Here is an 18,487-nt window from a genome sequence, read left to right as displayed (position 1 = left end):
AGCCCCACAATATGGACAAGTATATCAAAAACGAATACTATATATGAATACATTTTTTAAATTGTTATTCAAGTATAGGCCTAAATTACCAGTTACCATAGATTTCCATTGATTACCTGTTGCCATAGATTACCGAAGATTTAGGTAACGTTGGTCAATTACCCTTAGTTTTGCAAYCCTGTAGATCTGTATCACCGGCTTGATGGAAAAAGCTGGTAGGCTACTCCTGGCTAAGTGAGGTCAGTGGCAATCATTACCCCCGCCCGCGCCACTCTCTCAAAAGAACAGTACTTCCATGCTAACCAAACTACCAATGATTTTAGTTGACAGCTTTACTATTTTGTGGAGGTGGTTTTTGTTTGAGATGGATAGTTCATTGTACCATGGTACCTGCAGGCTTGGAAACAGAACGTGAGAACACTCTGAATTAAGGATGAGTCTAATATGGTTATTTTTTTATTTTTTTTTATTGACCTGATATTTCTCCTCATGAAACACTTTTTGGTAGATCGCTATGTAGACAATCAAAATCAGTCTACCCTACTCAAATTATATTTATTTCAATTAAGGTCTTATCTAAATGTTTATGGTGAAACAAGGTATTATACACTGGATGCTACAACCCCAAAACAACATGAGACCCCTTACTTATGATATAGCGTTTACAGTGGGACACTACAGGCTAGTTAGTAGATGAAGTGGGACAACATTTTCTCATTAGAAATGCATTAATGTYCCACTTCACCTGGCACTTGTTGTGAAATCATCTATACGACTTTGTAGAGGCTTAGGCCTATATACTGTATAAAACACGCTCAGTTTTCACAATTTCGTGACAATAACCTTATACTAGACTCACCCCATGCCCTTTGAATATTGATTTGGGGAGATTCCAAGCTCTTGGTAAAAATCTAACTAAAATGGAACACCTCTATTATTCCCCAAATGCTGTCCCTTTTCATGAATTTGTAAAAAAAAAAAATATATATAAATTATATTATCTCTTTCTTACATGTCATGGTCGGTCCTTTCTTTCTATCCTTTCCGTTACCCTTGTTATTTCCCTCTAATTCCTTCCACCATCATCCTATGCTGTTTATGTGATATATAGCCTCTAGAATTTATTTTGAGATGTTATGAACAACTACAGCAACATATTTCTATGTATTTTAGAATATCGAATGAATTAAATTACATTTAAAAATTTTAAAGGTTTAATTTGTGCATTTTTGTAGCTGAAAAAAGGTCCCTGTGCCACTATTCAAAMAMCATTCGTTGGAATTGGGACAGTACAATACATTTGCTTTTCGAGAAATACATGTTAACATGGTTATTATATATTTTTTAAACTGACAATAACTTCCTTTTAACACCAAAAGTTAGATTGCTGAATTATAATTGAAATCTTCTAGCGCAAGATTTCATAGTTTTCATGATTTCAACGGGTCACCCATGTAAGAAACCTGAACACACAGAGTCTGAACACACAGAGTCTGAACACACAGAGTCTGAACGCTCAGAGTCTGTGTGGATGGGCACCTTGTCTTCCTTTACAGCTATGAAGTTTGTAATTTCTTTGTTTGGGTTTTTTTCACATTGAGAATGATTCAATTTGTCTTACACCATTCATAAACTAATAGGTATGCTACTGTAAATATAAAGTTATTTTCTCAGTTTCAAATTAATTGTACCCACAAGCCTTCTCCTAGATAATGAACATAACATGCTTTCATGCCTGTGTACACGTTGTTTGTTTTTCTTGTTAGGCCTATAGGCTACCTCTACCGTGCCATGGGGAGAAATATGCCACATGCAGCTTTGAGAAGGCTAATCCTGAATAAGAATAGACTGCACTGAGAGAAGGTACTGGCAGAGMAGTCAAAGCCACTTCAGAATCATCAAGTGATCAACAAGAAGAGCATCAAGTCAACCTAACCACTGAGCACTGTTGCCCACTGCATAGCACACAACGTTGGAGACTAGGAGTAGGCTATCAAACAGATGATACATTTATAGTGATTACCCAGCCATTGCAATCATGATTAAGTTTARCCAATTAGCCTATATCATGACTTCGTGATAAAATGCCATGTCGCAGGGCTGAGTTTTATAGCCTGCCCTTGATGTGGATGTGCACTTGTTCACTGTGCGCTAAATACCAGCGCGTCTTGATGTGCGACAGAAACCATCCTATTTCGGTGGACACAGATTAACACCGAGAGAGAGGCGACATTGAGAGAGAGAGCTGAAACGTCAATATTCTGCCTCACGAGTCAGAGCCAACCTAGACTAAATCAAATAGGAGTGTTGCTTTTTAGATTTAACGATTTTATTTCAGATGTCTCCCATTCCACAATTGCACTGGGGCATGAGAGAGTGGGATTAGGGGATAGGCTGTATTGCGCATGGTGCTTTATCAGAGKGGCTTTGATAGGCCTATCGGTTGTGACAGTCRGACTGCGCCTGCCTGGAATACAGGTGTTCTTTGGTCAAATATGGACGCAGAGCACATGATGCACAGTGAGCAGATTGTCAACACTTGCGACTTCATCATCTCAGTTAAATGCACCTCCTCCACCTCGGGAAAATCGGTTTTCGGTGGAARATGAGGTTGTAGCCTTGACCACTACGGTAGTGGCCACGTCTGTGAATGGGGATCTCAGCTGCTCTCTGAGGATTGTTTCATGGATTATTCATCTCTGTGCGCCCTCAATCGAATGCAGTTCTGACCGTAGRATGTTTGTTTAGCCTACTATGGCTGTAGCGTATTTGCGAAATGCATGGCGGTTTCGAATTAACACCCGGTGATTATTACATGCTGTTATCTCAGTGATCATTCATTCAGAAGATTCCTCCTCAGTATTATTCGTAATATCTCTCGGATACCCAGCCTACCATTCAATAAAGATAAGGAAAACGGTGGCRGACCCAAGSACAGTGCAAGCTGCGAGGCTTTAGTAGGCTAAACACTCGCCCAGAAGGGAGCAGTTTAGTCGGGGAGATCATGTCACATTGACGCGGCCGGGATGTGCTCTGTGCTTGATTAAAGCTCTGTGTGTGAACAGTTCGTAAATATAAAAACCTTTAGAGACTGAATRATGGTGCCTGGGGCTCCWACAACCATGCTTCCCGCTTCCGAGGCTGCCAAAATCTACCAGACCAACTACGTKAGGAACTCCCGCGCTATCGGGGTTCTGTGGGCYATCTTCACCATCCTCTTCGCTATAGTCAACGTGGTGTGCTTCATCCAGCCCTACTGGATCGGAGACGGGATGGACACGCCGCAGGCCGGYTACTTCGGCCTCTTCCACTACTGCATCGGAAACGGGCTGTCCCGGGACCTGACGTGCCAGGGCAGCTTCATGGAGTTCAGCACCATCCCYTCCGRCGCCTTCAAAGCCGCGTCCKTCTTCATCGGGATGTCCATGGCGCTGGTCATCGGATGCATCGGCTGCTTTACGCTCTTCTTCTTCTGCAGCACAGGCACGGTCTACAAGATCTGCGGCTGGATGCAGCTGGCTGCGGGTAAGTTCCCCCGTCTGCATATTGATTCCTTGAAGGGGGAAGGAGTTCAGAACTTCAGCAGTTCTACAACCAGAGAGAGATCTCCGTATTACAGCTGTTCAATCAGCCAGGAAGGGGAAATAAACAATGTGTTAAAGCTAGAGTCCTTAGTTGCTACATCCATTCTTGGACTTGTAAATTATAGGCTGCCAATTGATTCTTGAAGAATATAACTGATACATGCCTCATGAGTTTAGTTCAACTGTCGTGCCCCATCAGAACCCAAAATATAAACTTGTTTTACTCCAATGTTGATAAACAACGTAAATGTAAACAAACACTGTATAGCCTAAAAACATGTTTAAAACTATGCATTCGATATCATTGGTGGTTAGTCCTTGCATCTATAGYTCTGTCTATGAATTTTAGAGTGGTTACATTTCTCCAACCCAATCCCTTAGATTTTTTTGCAAAACGGGCGGGGATGCCCTTTCCTATTGTTTAAATTAAGGATTCTAGCTTTAAGTGTGGTTGATAGTGTTATACTTGACATCAGTTTTATAAGAAGTGTATAATGAATGTCGGGGGGTTAAGTAGGTGGGTTAAGCAAATATATTTCTATAAAATGAGCAAAAGCTCCTTGCAGATGACATGTTTGTTTATCTGTCTTAAATCACCATACACTGTCACACTATCTTTAAAAGATCTATTAACGGAGCAAAGACAACCACAAAATACAGCCAGACACGCAAACCACACCGTCCAAGTTGCATGTACAAGCCTTGCAAAAATAAATTTACACATGCATGTGTCAAGCGCAAACTTGGTTCTATTTGAGATGCTCCAGGTGCTGCAAGTCCCCTCCTTATTGTATATCAGGAAGATACAAACCCACATAGATGCTTGAAAAACACACGATAAGAGATTAATTAAAGATAACTAAACACCAACTAGGTTTCCCTTTTTATATGTGGCTGGGCTGGTAGATGAATCCTTGGAGTAGAGAAACACAAGATTATGTATGACTCCAGGTCAAAATTCTCCAAAGAACCATCTTAAAGGAGGACCATATGAATGTTAGGTAAAATAACAGCCCAATGTTAATCTCCCAGCTAAATATCCATTAACGTTTCATGTGTTTCGACCCACCCAAAATTAATATAATTGATGCACAGTTGATTTGAGTTTTAACCTGCATGTCATGATTGCATCTTGTCAGATAGACAAAATCCCAGTGGCATGCGGACGYACTCCSGTGGTGTAGTCTGCATGTAATGCTCTCTCATACATCAGAATTTACCCAAGCTTGTAAACAAGCATCACAGTGAAAGTTACATTTCAGAATTTAAGGTGGTAAAGAATGCACACAGACTCCAGATTGTGGCTTTAAAGAAGGTGCATACAATCAACCAGTGATCAATCAAAGGCAATGATCCTTCAACTCATCTCTGTAACAAGTAACACAAACCGCTGATTAAAAAACATAATGAATGGCGTTAATGCTGCTTGACAGATGTTGGTCTGAGACCCACAACACCATCCGTCTGTATAGCTGCAGGAGCCTCGCTGTAAATTCATGTTGAACATAAACACCAGCATGGAGATTATCCGGAGGATTCCACAGCATTCTCATCCCAGACTGAGTTAAAACAGAAGCCCTGCCCAATGAACACAGGTGTTTATATCAGCACCTTGTTTTTCCACATGAAAGAAAGACGCTGCTTATCCCTCAGTGGTGACCGCTTGGTTGGTATCCACAAAAGGATCTCAGAATAGGAGTGCTGATCTAGGATCGGTTTTGCATTTTAGATCATAATGAGTATGATTATATGGACAGATCCTAGATCAGCAGGCCTACTCTGAGATGTTCTGGATACGGTCTTCATAATACGGCTCTGATCATGTTCGGACTATACAGGGGGTGATCAACAAACTGACTAACACGGCCTGTATGATGCCAAAAAACACACTTTACTAAACATATTGTAAATATTTACGTAATTTCAATTAAGATAATTATTTTTGACGATCTCTGCCTAGTTATGGGGCCTTTTCACCACTGAGATTCTCCAAAAATACAGGTGACAAATATGTTTTATGAACTCAACAGTCAGTGTGTGTCCCCCACCCCCCCGAAGGCTCTGTCAAGAAATATGGCATGGCATCACAATGTACCATACCGCAGTAAGGCTGCAGAGCGTGGTTTTATGGAGTGCTGTGTGGTGAGGAGTCAACATTGGCGATGACAATGAGAGGTTTGAATGCTCGGGGCCTATTGGCTGCTCATTGCTTCCTTGTCTTTTATTGATCCATCACAGCACTTTGCTTGTGGCAATGACATGCATCATCAGCATTCAGGCAGTCGCTGCCTCATTCAACTCACTCACTGAATCTCTCTCTCGCCGTTCTCCTTCTCTCAGATATGTCATGTTGAGGTCACCTTGAAATTGGCTATTAAGATGTTCCTGGGGAGTAGTAATTGGAAATATATTGTACTTTTATTTTCTCATTGCAGCCACAGATCCCAGGAATGATTGTCAAATCCTTTTAGGCTCAGTGTAGTCAGACTTCTATTCAGGACCAACTGGCTGTTGTGAGTGTCTGCCAAAGACGGCTCATAGCGAAGATGCACCTCTCCTTAAAAGCAGAGGAGAGGATGAACGTCTGATGAGAACAATCTACCTGTAGGCATTTGAACAGCAACGCCAGAAGGAAATGTACATGAAACCAACTGACATGTTCCCGCCCTTGCAGGCTGCAGCAATACCTAAAGAAGTCTGTCTCCTTACTACTATTAACACTCTTGAATAATCTGCTTAATTGGCCCACTGCACACAGCACTTCTCAGGTAGACATGCCCAGTCTGCACTCAGCCCAGTAGCTGCCTGCAAACTGGAGCAGCTGGACCATCCGCCCTGCCTCCCTCCATCCTCCCTCTCTCCCCCCTTGCGTCGCCTTGACCACCCCGCTCACTGCGGACCAATTAACTCCAGAACTAAGACTGACAGGAAGCCCCCTCCATGACAACCACACTGCATGGTCGGTCGATGATAATCACACTCATCCTGTGACAACTTCCACCAAATGCCAGGCACTTCTCCACTCTAGTGGAGGATGTGATGGATGGGTCGGCTCTGGCAGCATGACAATGCCTGCCTGTCTGGCTCTAGTGAGGAAGCAGATTGGTGCTCGGCTCGCCATCCTGGATGGAAACAAGAACTCCGCTGACCATCCCTATTTCCGACCCTCACCAAGGCAAATGCCTGAACACACAGGAAGGTGATTATCATTAATGTATTCGGCAGGGGCTCCTTGCTCAGTTTGGATATGGCTTCCACAAGCAAGCAAAGGAACCAGGGGGGGCTCTTGAGTGCATTATGGAGGCATTTCAATGACCTGTTTCCTGGCTCTGTTTGGACCACTAGGCTGCCCGTACGGGTAAGTGGCCGCACATTGCTGCACTCAGTACTGGTCCAATGGGTCCCCTGAGACGGAAGCTGGCATTAGCATCAAACATTAAAAGGCCCATTTGGTTGCTAGTGGTTTATTGATCCAGAGGTTTCTGTGCAGAACAAAACAGCACAAAGCTCCACTAATGGGAGACATATGCTGTCACCGTCTGGCTCCTCTGCTGCTTACAGGCAGTACTGTTTGTTGGTCTATTTATTCAGGTGTGTGTGAGTGTTTGAGTGTGTGTGTGCTACTCTTTACCGTGTCTTTAATTTATCATAGGTGTCTGTCACAATCCCTCAGTCTGGGGATTGGGCCAACTCGTGCCTATGCATGATTTGGCATTTAAATACACACAGTCTGTTCTGCACTCATACAGTGCTGTGGCTGTTGGGGATCTTTGCACAGTGTGGCTCTCCATTTCTCACACTTCTTTAAAATGGAGGCAAGTGAGAGACATCACATGGTGCCTTGTTGGGGGAAAGAGAGGAGGTGGATGAAGAGAAGAGATGTCAACTAAGGGAGGGGATGAAGACCAGCAGGGAGGAAAATATAAAAGCACATTAAAGAAAATGGAAAGTGATGGTCACAAAGAAGGATTTGGAGAGAAAAAACAGAGAGAAGAAGAGTTAAAATATTGATGCTGAAAAGTACTATCAAGAGATGAGGTCAGGAAGAAAGCCATGCCATTAGAAGTTCAACCCCGGGCCCAGCCTTTCTGAACCGAATATGACCTGCCATAAATGAGAGCTTAGCCTCCCTCTCCACTCACAACGTTACAAGGTTGTGCACTAAGCCAGTGGGCAGTTACTGTGTGTGTCATAGTACCACCAAAGTCAATAGCTAATGACATCAACCAGCTCTTATCCTTCCTGTCAGTGGTAAAGTGATGGACTGGCTGGCTGGGCCTGAGATGATTAGGGAGATGATGTAACATGACCAAACGGGAGTCCCAGTTACACACACACACACACACACACACACACACACACACACACACACACACACACACACTCTCTAGGGCCATCAGTCAGCGTTTTAGAGGACAGCAGAAGTAGTGTGGTGGGACATCAGGAGGAGTTGTGAATGGGGCTGATGAAAGCCGACTCTCCCATAGCATACTCCACAGATCAGAAACTCTCCCACAGCATACTCCACAGATCAGAGACTCTCCCACAGCATACTCCACAGATCAGACTCTCCCACAGCATACTCCACAGATCAGACTCTCCCACAGCATACTCCACAGATAGAAACCTCCACAGCATATCCACAGATCAGAGACTCTCCCACAGCATATCCACAGATCAGAGCTCTCCCAAGCATACTCCACAGATCAGAGACTCTCCCACAGCATACTCCCACAGATCAGAGACTCTCCCACAGCATACTCCACAGATCAGAGACTCTCCCACAGCATACTCCACAGATCAGAGACTCTCCCACAGCATACTCCGGAGAGAGAGAGAGAAAAAGGGCCCACCCCTCTATCCCTCTCCTCTTTTACTAATCTCTCTCCTCTTTAACTCATCCTTCTCTCTGTTCCATCCCCATTCAGCAAAGCACCTGTCCAGGCCCTGCTGTCAGCCACACACACACCATCCTTTTAGAGTGTAATGTTATGTACAATGGGCCAATGGACCTTTAAGCCTCCAATGCAGTCATCGGGAAGTTAGATGGTGTGCCAGCCAGGCATGAAATGTGTGATTTCTCAAACCCTGCTCCCAAATGATCAGCATAGCATGCCTCTTAATAGAACTGTCAGCTGGTAAATAAATCAGAAAGCAGACGTTGTGCGTCAGGAGGTGTGAAGGCGTCAGAGCAGGAGGTGTTTTATGTCTCTTCCTGTGGATTAGAGGTGGCAGATACAGTACCAGGTTTAGGATGTCATTCTGACACATCCTGTACCTGCCAATGACCCATAAGATGGGTTTGTGCTAAGAGGAGAAAATCTCCCATGCTTGTGCATCCCTGATGACTGTAGATGCCATGATTGGGATTTGTTTCAATAACATTTCATTACTAGATCTAGTGGTTTATATGCAGTCTTATTATTCAAATGTGGGAAATTGTTTTAAAGATGTGATCTTATCGTATTGGTGCACACAATTACTTTGATAAAATAGCTTGTCAATTTTTCATGAGTTTGATTGGCAGCTGTGATGGAGGACTTGCTAGGCCTGTTAGAAATAAAGTGAGAGTGACATCTCTGATTGAAGAGTTGCATGGTCTTTTGGGACTAAACCGTGACGGACTTATGATTTAGATATAAGAGGGTGACGATAAGAAGGTGACGAGAGAGAGAGAGAGAAATGTAAAGCAGAAGAGAGGTTTGAAAGACAGCCGATTCCAGAGAGCCACATCTAAAATAGCATGACAATGCAAATCCCAAAAGAACAGTTAGTCCTCTGGGAGTACAATATAGCCCCATTCAAAATGGGTTCTAACACTCAACAATCTTATGATCAATTTCCTACCAATCGAATGTGCTTGGTATGGAGTGCAAGCATCAGCCATACTGACAGGGAAAATTCAGAGCAATGCTAAATATATTTGATGGAGGCCTATCTGTCAATACACTGTTCCTCTCTCAAGTCAAATTCAAGCTTTGTAACCACAGGCACTCTGACTCTACTGCATCATTAAACCAACTTCCAGTAAAATAGAGGCATTTAAATGCTCTACGAGCTATTAAAGTGTGTTCCTGCGCATCTGTGGATTTTCATTGTAGACCGGCACAGTTGAACCACAAATTGAACTTTGTAATTTTTCAGGTGAAGGCTTTCCCCGGTGCATGTTGCGCTTCCTAAAGAGCTGTGTCTTTCTGGACCTTTTCTCCCGGGGTGTCAGCCTCGGTGCCACAGGTGGGTTGGGGGTAACTCACTGTGTTCGCCCTGGTTCCGTGGCACCGGCCGGCTAGCGGAGGGGTTAATAATGGGATTATGACTGGTCGACTGACTGAGACGCTGGTACAGCTGACAGGAGAGATAACACAGCCTTTCCTATAGGTCCTGCAGGATGCACATGGTGTATGTGTCAGTCTGCTGTTGGTGATGCAAGCTACAGCTCAGTAACAGTACTAATCATGCGAATCATAAAGCAACACAGAGGGACCTAGCACTAAGGGACATGGGGGGGTGGTGTGTGAGGGAAGAAAGTTGGCAACTCCAAGTCAGACACTCACAGTATGGGTAAAAGAGTGGAGAGACAAGGGCTCTCTAGTGCTACTGTACCAGTCAAAAGTTTGGACACACTTACTCATTCAAGGGTTTTTCTTTATTTTTACTAATTTCTACATTGTAGAATAATAGTGAAGAAATCAAAACTATGAAATAACACATATGGAATTTAGATTCTTCAAAGTAGCCACCCTTTGTCTTGATGACAGCTTTGCACACTCTTGGCATTCTCTCAACCAGCTTCACCTGGAGTGCTTTTCCAACAGTCTTGAAGGAGTTCCCACATATGCTGAGCAATTGTTGGCTGCTTTTCCTTCACTCTGTGGTCCAACTCATCCCAAACCATCTCAATTGGGTTGAGGTCAGGTTATTGTGGAGGCCAGGTCATCTGATGCAGCACTCTATCACTCTCCTTCTGGGTCAAACAGCCCATACACTGCCTGGAGGTGTGTTGGGTCATTGTCCTGTAGAAAAACAAATGATAGTCCCACTAAGCGCAAATCAGATGGGATGCCGTATCGCTGCAGAATGCTGTGGTAGCCATGCTGGTTAAGTGTGAATTCTAAATAAATCACAGTGTCACCAGCAAAGCACCATCACACCTCCTCCTCCATGTTTCACGGTGGGAGCCACACATGCGGAGATCATCCGTTAACCTACTCTGCGTGTCACAAAGACACGGCGGTTGGAACCAAAAATCAGACCAAAGGACAGATTTCCACCGGTCGAATGTCCATTGCTCATGTTTCTTGGCCCAAGCAAGTCTCTTCTTATTATTGGTGTCCTTTTAATAGTGGTTTCTTTACAGCAATTCGACCAGGAAGGCCTGATTCACTCAATCTCCTCTGAACAGTTGATGTTCAGATGTGTCTGTTACTTGAACTCCGTGAAGCATTTATTTGGGCTGCAATTTCTGAGGCTGGTAACTCTAATGAACTTTTCCTCTGCAGCAGAGGTAACTCTGGGTCTTCCTATCCTGTGGCGGTCCTCATGAGAACCAGTTTCATCATAGCGCTTGATGGATTTTGCGACTGCACTTGAAGAAACTTTCAAAGTTCTTGAAGTTTTCCGTATTGACTGACCTTCATGTCTTAAAGTAATGATGGTCTGTAGTTGCTCTTTGGTTATTTGAGCTGTTCTTGCCATAATATGGACTTGGTCTTGTACCAAATAGGGCTATCTTCTGGATACCAATCCTACCTTCTCACAACACAACTGATTGGCTCAAACGCATTAAGAAGGAAAGAAATTCCACAAATTAACTTTTAACAAGGCACATCTGTTAATTGAAATGCATTCCAGGTGACTACCTCATGAAGCTGGTTGAGAGAATGCCAAAAGCGTGCAAAGTTTTCATCAAGGCAAAGCGTGGCTACTTTGAAGAATCTCAAATATAAAATATATTTTGATTTGTTTAACACCTTTTTGTCTACGGTGTGTGTGGGGGGGGGGGGGTAAGTGTGTGCAGCTGTATGCAGCATTGTCTGTGTATTCCTACACATTTGACAGTTGTCCTTCAGGAGTTATGCGTGCACAGTATTTTCCAGCACTACCTGGGTAATCTTGGGTATAATGAGCAATCTACGAATGYTCTACTCTGCAAATGTTCTACTCTGCAATAGAAATCTTGCTCAGTCTGCTACAGTACAGATGTAGGATCTTAATTTGAGCCAGCATGCTACAGCAGGAAAAGAATCCTGCAGCAACAGGAAATTGGAATTATTATGTGTATTATAATTAATGGACATTTTTGTAGGGGTTGATACATTTTTGTAGGTACAAATCTAAAATGGAAATTACAAACTTCAGAAGGCTTTTAATACACCTCAAATAAACCAGAAGTTTTACATTTCCTGCATTTCAGTTAAGTTCTCCTGCAACAGGGTGATCAAATTAAGATCCTATATATGTATCATCCGTCCCCAAGAGACCGTCACTAAATAGCTAGGCTACCCACCACTGCACAAGGGATCAGTGACAAATCCCTCAGCAGGGGAAAGTGATAATCTCAAGGAGCATAAGCTTCTCCCAAGAAGAGAAAATACTGCCTGTCTCTCACTTTCTCTCTCCATTCTCTCTCTGATACAACTCAGCTATCACTGATCATAGTGAGAGAAGCTGACTTATTTAAAGCAGATGGGTTTATGCCACATGTAAAACGTAATTGAGTAGCTATCATCTACTGCAGTAGTGTGTAAAAATAAGTTGACCCAATTGACTTGTAATTTTTATGTTTGTCTTACTGCAGCTAGTCAAACAGTATGTGCTGAAATAAACCTATAATACAACTGTCATGACGTGCCCTGGGGGGAGGATTATAGCCCCCCCCCCTTCAAATCAATTCAAGGTACTTTATTGCCATGGGAAACATATGTTAACATGTTTTTTGCCTATTTTAACCGCACACTTGTTGTTTGTGTTCATGGATTTTATAATGTTGTATGTTTTTCCCCCAACACCACTTTCCATCAATTTGTATAGCAGACTTATGTCAAATTGAGTCAAAGGCTTTTTTTTTTAAACCAACAAAGCATGAGAGGACTTTGCCTTTGTTTTGGTTTGTTTGTTTGTCAAATAGTGTAACGGGCTTCCTCCTTCTCCTCATCCGAAGAGGAGTAGCAGGGATTTGACCAAAATGCAGCGGGTTGTGAATACATATTGATTTAATAGACAAAACGGAAAAACACGACAAACACTTGAATAATTACAAAACAAATAAACGAATGTAGACAGACCTGGACACGAACTTACATACAACGTGAAGAACGCATGAACCAGGAAAACAGACCTACATAAAACTAACTAACTAACAAAAACCGGAACAGTCCCGTGTGGCGTAACATACTGACACAGGAGACAGGTAACAACCACCCACAACGAACAGTGAAACAACCTACCTAAATATGACTCTTAATTAGAGGAACGCAAAACACCTGCCTCTAATTAAGAGCCATACCAGGCAACCCTCAACCAACATAGAAACACACAACATAGAATGCCCACCCAAAACTCACGCCCTGACCATCACACACATACAAAACAACAGAAAACAGGTCAGGAACGTGACAAATAGGGTGTGCAGAGTGAATACGTGGTCTGTCGTACGATAATTTAGTAAAAAGCCAATCTGTTAAGATTTTCTACTGCCAAGTTTATACCTTCACTATTACAGTGGTACGTTTTGTTCAGGAAGTTGTCTAAAAAGGTTTGAATTTGTTGTTGCCTAATTGTTTTTTGGCAGGTTTCCACACTACATTCCTTCCATCTATAGCATTTCTTAATATTACTCAGTTCCTTTGGCTTTGATCCCTCATGACTGAGTATTGCTCTGTTCAAGTAGACTGTGATTTTGCTGTGGTCTGATAGGGGTGTCATTGGGCTGACTGTGAACGCTCTGAGAGACTCTGGGTTGAGGTCAGTGACAAAGTAGTCTACAGCACTACTGCCAAGAGATGAGCTATAGGTGTACCTACCATAGGAGTCCCCTCGAAGTCTACCATTGACTATGTACATACACAGCGTGCAACAGGGCTGCAGGAGTTGTGACCTGTTTTTGTTGGTTATGTTGTGCCTAGGGGGGCAAATGGGGGAGGGAATGCTGTCACCTCCATGCAGGTGTTTGTCCCCGTGTGCTGAGGGTGTCAGGTTCTTGTCTGGTTCTGGCATTTAGGTCGCCACGGACTAGCACATGTGCTCTCTCTCTCTCTCTCTCTCTCTCTCTCTCTCTCTCTCTCTCTCTCTCTCTCTCTCTCTCTCATTCTCTCTCTCTCTCTCTCTCTCTCTCTCTCTCTCTCTCTCTCTCTCTCTCTCTCATGACTTAACGACAGGTCGTAAATTGCTGGAAGGGACCCTCTCCCCCTTTAGACATGCAGTATTGAGGGAGAGAGAACAAAGAACTTCTCTTGTCAAAACTCCTAATCGCCAAAATGGGAGTATTAAACAATATTTCTACCTTTGAGAATGTGGGAATGGTCCGTGGACACTTAAGGGACAGTTATAACAAGTGTGTTTCATTTCGTGATCTCATGAAGGACTGTAACGGCTGTCCTCCTCCTCATCTGAGGAGGAGTAAGAAATGTCAGACCAATGCGTAGCGTGGTATGTGTCCATAATATATTTTAATGAAACAAACGAACACAGAAACAAAACAATAAACGCCAAGTGAAATAACAAACCGAAACAGTTCCGTGTGGAACACACAGACACGGAAGACAACCACCCACTAAACACAATAGAAAACAAGCTCCCTAAATATGGTTCCCAATCAGAGACAATGACTAACACCTGCCTCTGATTGAGAACCATATCAGGCCAAACGAAAAACTCAACATAGAAAAACAAACATAGATAACCCACCCAACTCACGCCCTGACCATACTAAAACAAAGAAATAACAAAAAAACTAAGGTCAGAACGTGACAAGGACAGGAAACACACATAACTGTATCTCTTAAGGTGTACATTTCCCAGCCGTCAGGTTTACATCAAAATTTTGTGAAACGTATGTGTTTAAACATGAAACTATTTGCGAAAAGATGTAACATAATGTTAACCTTCTCAATGAGAAAATATGGGTTTTCATATCAAGTTAACCAAGTCAGTAACCACGCCCACGTGAGCATAGACATTACGTTGGCGTCATGGACCGCCCTTTTCTCTGAAGTGTGTAAAACCCACTCCTGACGAAATTCACATTAGACTAGAGAACATGCAGCTGACGCTTCATGTGAAATGGTTTAAACTACAACTCTACCAAAGGACAAGTCAGAGAACGCCAGGAGAGAGTCCCCACGTTGGAATGGCTACAATTCTATAGGTCACGGAGACCATGCAGCTGTAGTTTTGGCTACACGGCTGGAAATGGTTAAACTCTGAGACTATCAATCACTACAGAATAAGAGCAAATCTTAGACGCATGATTACTAGTCTGCAGCTAGAAATTACGTAAACCTAGAACGAGAATACCGACAACCATCGAAGCATCTAACCTATGAGAACATTTCCGAATGGTACTCTGAAGTATCCATTCTAAACACCTACAACCACGAAAGACATTGTAACTTCTGGGAAAGTTAACCAGAGACTCTGATGAACTCTACAGGACAATTGAGGATTCCAACAGAGAAGACAACAACGACATACGGGCGTAAATATATACATTTCAATTATTCTCGAATGAGCGGCCGTTCATGTGCAAAGGACTAGCATTTCAATTATTATAATTATCCACTGTGTGTAGTGAATCCCTTTTGTCTTTCCTGCTCTCTCAATCCCCACCCCTTTCCTTTGTCTACCAAACCGTCATATCTGCTTAGCCCACTAGGGACTTTTCTATCATTGTTGGTAACCAATATCTACTGTTTGTTTGTTATGTATTTCTGTGATTAGTTAGTTAGTAAATAAATAATTAAGCCAATTTGTATATTGATGATTCATTATGGAAACTAGGGTTCGTGCAGATATCTAAGGGTTTGCGACGTTCAGTAATGAGAACTGATGAGGTAATAATTCATTAATAGAAGACTAATTGATCAGATATTAATATATATTAAAATTATAACTCTGTAACTCTAAACATTTTCCCGTGGTGCCTCGTCTTCCTAATTAATTCATGTTTACATGATTAGTTTAATCACATAATAATTAAATCTAGAGATCTGATTTTATGTAAATAAGTCTTCACATTTAATGATAGTTCAGACACGACACAGCATTGACAAGAACATCAAATGTCAGTGYTTGTCCTACATTCATTTAGCAGTGGTGCACCAAATGTCTGCCGAGACGCGCTTTTAAGATCAGAGTGACACGTTTCAACATCCAAGGTAACTAGCTAGCTAGGTTGTAATGGAAGTGTATCCAACCCTATTAATAGATTTATAGATGTATGCCCCAGGAAAACCCCGCTACCTCTGCCACCACTGGTGAAAGAAATCCTAGGGGAAACACTGCATGGGAGATAGTGGGTGGTGGTGGTGTAGGTTTTAAGATGGCAGCAGTAGACATGCCAAGTGACAGACAGAAGTCTTTCCACGGTTCATTAAGAATTGATTACACTGGTTCCATAGAGGTCATTAGTGCTGCTACAGAGAAGGAGCAGACTCTGAGGTCCTGATTGCAGCTCTGGCCCTGTCAAGCTCATCCKCCCCAGCGCTTAGAGATCTACATATCAACAACTTAATATTCTACAGCAGGGGTTCTTAAACCTTTTCAGCGCAACACCCAAATGAGAAATTGACCATCCTCCCGTGACACAAATCATCATCCAACGACCCCCCCAAAAAATACTGTGTGATGATAGATGTATTCTCATAACTGCGACCGACCTCTCACATGCCCAGGGCCCACTTTGGGAGATTCCCTAATGCAGTCAGACAGCAGACAACCTGAAACAAGATAACCTCAGAATGTCAAATAACCATGGAAACGATCTGCTGCAAACACCACCCGCTAAAGATAAGACTAGAAATCAGAGCATTTAGTTTCAGAATTGTGTACTTAATGTTTACATGTATGTGTAAGACATGACTTTAACTTTGGTGTATCTAAGGGTCACAACAAGGCTCTCTATAGAGCCACAATTGAGTGACTTTCTCTGGGCTGAATTTCCCCCAGGTCTGTGAACCTTAGCAGTGAGAGCATTCACAATTGAGATCTCACTGTCAGAATTGTTTATCCGTAAAARAAAATGCAACGTGCCGAAATGCTAAATACATGACCTTGTAGAATGTGTTGAAGCATCTTGAATCCTTGAATGCATAGACATGCATGAGCCATATCAATAAGACTGCGTAACTCTGGTTTGTGAATAAATTATAGTTGCGTCAAATATGAATGAAAGGCTTTGAAGGTGTTTGGTATTTCAAGTTGCCCTGTGGGAGCAGTTTTAGATGAAATGCAATCATGAGTCGTGCAAATACATTCATRTCTGCTGTAAGCAGGGGATAGCAGGTAGAAAATAAACTCAGTTGCTCTTTTGAATCACATGAACTCAAACACAATGCTGCAGCCCATTCCAGCAAGCTGCATCTCACTGCTCAACCACAGGTGAGAAGGTCTATAGAGACCTCTCTTCTCTCTCCCTGTCAGCTTTCTTGTAAAAAACCCAGTCCTGAACAAGCATTTCCCTTCCTGACTTCATAATTAAGAAAAAATGACAGTTTATAGTTGTTTAATTATGACCAGAGGCAAAAGAGTAACAATTAACTACAGATAAAGACATGATGGCGCCGGAGGAGATGGCTGCCGTTTTACAGGCTCCCAACCTATTGTGTGTGTGCTTTTTCTCATTATTTGTAACTTATTTTCGACATAATGTTTCTGCCACTGTTTCTTATGATCAAAAAGAGCTTCTGGATATCAGGACAGCGATTACTCACCTCGTACTGGACAAAGATTTTTTCTTTAACGAGTCGGACACAAAGGATTTACTTCAGACACCTGACAAGGCCCAAATCCCCATCATTCGCATGAAGAAGAGACGGAGATATCGGGGACGTAGGTCGAGGTACTTTGCAAGGATCCGACTGTGAGTGAGTAATCCCCCTCTACCATCAGTCCTATTAGCCAACGTGCAATCATTGGATAACACAATGGATGAGCTCCGATCAAGACTATCCTACCAATGGGACATTAAAAACTGTAAWATCTTATGTTTCACCAAGTTGTGGCTGAATGACGACATGGATAACATACAGCTGGCTGGGTTTTCAGTCCATCGGCAAGATAGAACAGCTGCCTCCGGTAAGACAAGGGGTGCGGTCTGTGTCTATTTGTAAATAACAGCTGGTGCACGAAATCTAATATTAGGGAAGTCTTCAGGTTTTGCTCCCCTGAGGTAGAGTATCTCATGATAAGCTGTAGACCACACTATTTACCAACAGTTTTCATCTATATTTTTCATAGCTGTCTATTTACCACCACAAACCGATGCTGACACTAAGACGGCACTCAACGAGCTGTATAAGGCCATAAGCAAACAAGAAAATGCTCATCCAGAGGCGGCGCTCCTAGTGTCCGGGGACTTTAATGCAGGGAAACCTCATTTCTACCAGCATGTTAAATGTGCAACCAGAGGGGAAAAAAACTCTAGACCACCTTTACTCCACACACAGAGACACATACAAATCTCTCCTTCGCCCTCCATTTGGCAAATCTGACCATAACTCTATCCTCCTGATTCCTGCTTACAAGCTMAAACTAAAGCAGGAAACACCATTGACTCGCTCAATAAGGAAGTGGTCAGATGACGCAGATGCTAAGCTACAGGACTGTTTTGCTAGCACAGACTGGAATATGTTCCGGGATTCTTCCGATGGCATTGAGGAGTACACCACATCAGTCACTGGCTTCAT

The 18,487-nt window shown here is 42.8% G+C and overlaps 1 pseudogene; it reads left to right on the top strand.

The window, feature by feature from the left end:
• The first annotated feature begins 2,417 nt into the window (after nucleotides 1–2,417).
• LOC111955737 (LHFPL tetraspan subfamily member 3 protein pseudogene) overlaps nucleotides 2,418–18,487 on the top strand; it is a 33,493-nt pseudogene continuing 17,423 nt past the window's right edge.

The sequence above is a fragment of the Salvelinus sp. IW2-2015 genome, linkage group LG3 (assembly GCF_002910315.2).
Source record: "Salvelinus sp. IW2-2015 linkage group LG3, ASM291031v2, whole genome shotgun sequence".
Taxonomy (NCBI): domain Eukaryota; kingdom Metazoa; phylum Chordata; class Actinopteri; order Salmoniformes; family Salmonidae; genus Salvelinus; species Salvelinus sp. IW2-2015.
The sequence above is the reverse complement of the archived record's forward strand: the minus strand, read 5'-3'. Positions and strand labels throughout refer to the sequence as shown.